At 37.9% G+C, this 3,099-nt stretch overlaps 1 pseudogene; it reads right to left on the reverse strand.

The window, feature by feature from the left end:
- Positions 1-2,621: 2,621 nt before the first annotated feature.
- On the reverse strand, positions 2,622-2,834 carry LOC130042021 (60S ribosomal protein L38-like; annotated as a pseudogene).
- Between the last annotated feature and the right edge of the window lie 265 nt (positions 2,835-3,099).

Consider the following 3,099-nt stretch of genomic DNA (forward strand, 5'->3'; position numbering starts at 1 on the left):
TTCTTCTTGTTTTTTGTTTTTTTGCCTGGGGAGATCAATCCCACAGAATACAATAACTACATTGAGAAATAATTTCATAATCAAGCAGATGAACACGTTTGTCATTGCACATATTTATCATTTAGTGTGGGAAAGAAGCTTATCTTCCTCAATCCTTCAAAGTCCTTAATAATTAAGGAAACATAATTAATACAAGAGAGACTCATAAGAAAAAAGACAAACTTTAATTACATGGATACTAAGGTCCATACATAGAATAATGTGGCCTGTCATTTGGTCTTTGTAGTGGAATTGCATAGTGTTTGGCGGGGGGGGGAGGGGGGGCAGTAAAATTAGGAGGAAAACAGAACAGAGAATTTGGCAATGTGAAAAAAAAGGAATTTTATAGGGTTTACATATGCTGAGCCAACAAACATTATAATCCTTACTTAGGAGTGATAAGGCACTAAGGCTTTTGCTTCCTGCCACACTATAGGGATTTCCAGATTTGTGGGGGAGAGATTATTAGGCAAAATATCATTCTTGGATCTTCATCTTTTTTTTATAAGAGTTAGCATGCCATTTGAGCATGTCCTGTCTTGAACCCGACAGTAGTGAAAACACTGAAGACCTCTGTTAGCAAATGTTAAATTTACAATAAAGAACCATTCGTTAATTATTTATTGTATACTGATGGTCTCAAAACTTATTTGTATTAACTGAAAGTTTGCATCCTGTTGTTAGGATGTGTGATCCAAAGAATGAGACAGAGTCAGAAATGCGAGCAAAGTTCTTTATTTGGGCCAAGCACACGTGCTGGTGTACCAGGGTCTCTTGCACAGAGGGTGACCTCGTCTCCCTGCAAGTGTCCCCTTTTATCCCTTTACTTGGGTTCAGACCTTCCTGCCCTGGATTGGCTCTCGAGGGCCGGGTTCTTTCTTTCTTTCTTTCTTTCTTTCTTTCTTTCTTTCTTTCTTTCTTTCTTTCTTTCTTTCTTTCTTTCTTTCTTTCTTTCTCTCTCGCTCTCTCTCTCTTTCTTTCTCAAATTACACCTGGCGATACACAGGGTTACTGCTGGCCCAAGCACTCAGGAATTATTCCTGGTGGTGCTCGGGAAACCATATGAGATGCTGGGAATCGAACACTGGCGGCCTCGTGCAAGGCAAATGCCCTACACGCTGTACTATCGCTCCAGCCCTCCGGTGGGTTGTGCTTTTTCTTGATTGGCCTATTCTTTCCTTGCTGCCCTCACCTGCTAACTCGGATTACTCAATTTGACTTCCTTTCCCCTTTTTAGGCTATAGCCTGCCGCTTTTATGGTCCTGCACCTTTAGTAATTTTTCGCTTTCCCAAAACTTTTGCCAGTGTTTTGTGTTAAGCTATGTTAACCCGGATATCCTGTCCTATAGCCTGCTTAGCATTAAATCATTACAATGTGGAACTGTGACTAATATGGAGACCCTACTCTTCTTGCAGTCTTTCACTTTGATCACCATCTCCCCCTTTCTCTCCTACCAGTCTCTGGTAAGCACTTTCTGTGTCTGTGAGTTCGACTTTTTAGATTCCACATCATAGGGGAGATCATGTGATATTGTCTTTCTATGCCTGACTTACTTTCTTCAGCATTATGTTCTGTAGGTTTATCCATCCTTCAGAAATAATAGATTTTCTCACTTTCTAGGGGCTGAATAATACTCCATTGTGTGTACGCATATATGTGTATTTATTTGTGTATATTTATATTTTCTTTATTCATTACAGATACTTATGTGGTTTCCTTATCTTGACTATTATAAATATTGCTGCAATGAACTTAAGAGTGTTAATATCTCTCTGAGATACTGAATTCTTCTCTGGTGGATATAGGTCCAGAAATGGAATTGCTGGATCTATGTCCTTTTTTCAGTTTTTTGGGAAACATCTGTGTTTTTAATGACAACTCTACCAATTTGCAGTATAAGCTCCCTTCTCCAACTTTGCCAACTCTTTTTTTTTTTTTACTTTTTGAAGTAATTATCCTAACGGATATGAGATGCTAACTCATTGTGTTTTATAATTTTCCTTCTTTGTTTTTTGAGCTACACCCAACAGTACCCACGACTTACTCCTGGCTCTGTGCTCAGAAATTACTCCTAACAGTGCTTGGGGAACCATATGGGGTGCTGGGAATCAAACTAGGGTCAGATGTATTCAAGATAATCTCTCTGTACTATCTCTATAGCCATCATTGTGTTTTTCACTTGTATTTCTTTGATTTGTGCGTTTAGTGTTGTGTACCTTTTCATATACCTTTTATGTGTCCCATGAAAAGTGTCTACTTATGTTCTTTGCACAAATTAAATTGAATTCTTCAATTTGATTATTTGTGTATTTGATATTGAAATTTATTAGCTCTTTATTTTTATTAATTCTTTTTTATATTTTTCAAATATCTCTTCCCATTTCATATGCTGCCTTTTTAAAGAAAAAAATTCCAGCTTTTCCTTGCTGTACAAGAGTCTTTTACTTATTTGCTTTTGTTTCCTCTGCTTTTGGTGTCATTGCTGAAAAATTATTGGTAAGACCAAAAAGACCCTTTTTTTAAAAAAAATTTTTTCACATATTTAATACAGTTCACTAACACACCTGGTGGCACACCTGGTTCATTTCTGCTCCTTCACAGCCAAACCTGGGGATGGTGATTGTGTCAGTTTCTCAGCCTTCTCCTTGTCTCTGACGACCTAGGTGTACAGGTACCTGCTGAATTGCACTTTGAACTTCATGCTGTCCTTGTTTTTCTTGATCTTGATGGACTTAACATGCTTTCACCAGGCTGTGAGTAGAAAGTCCTTGATTTTCTCAGGTTTGCATAGCATGGTTCTGACGTATGCTGGACAGCCAAGGCTTGCTCAGTGAATGATGAGAAGCAAGAATGGAAAAGCAAGAATGTTTTATTAAGATCACGCCATGACCTTAAATGACATCTAAGTTATCTCTCTTCTGTTTTTCTAAATAGCTTGTCAGTTCTGATGCATGTGCTATTACAGGTAAGGGACACTTCAAGTTTAGAACCATAAAGGAAAAGTAGGTTTAGGAACATTAACTATTTGGCAGCAAAGGTCGATATATCAATACATTCTT

Source organism: Sorex fumeus, unplaced genomic scaffold (assembly GCF_029834395.1).
Source record: "Sorex fumeus unplaced genomic scaffold, SorFum_2.1 ptg000098l, whole genome shotgun sequence".
NCBI lineage: Eukaryota > Metazoa > Chordata > Mammalia > Eulipotyphla > Soricidae > Sorex > Sorex fumeus.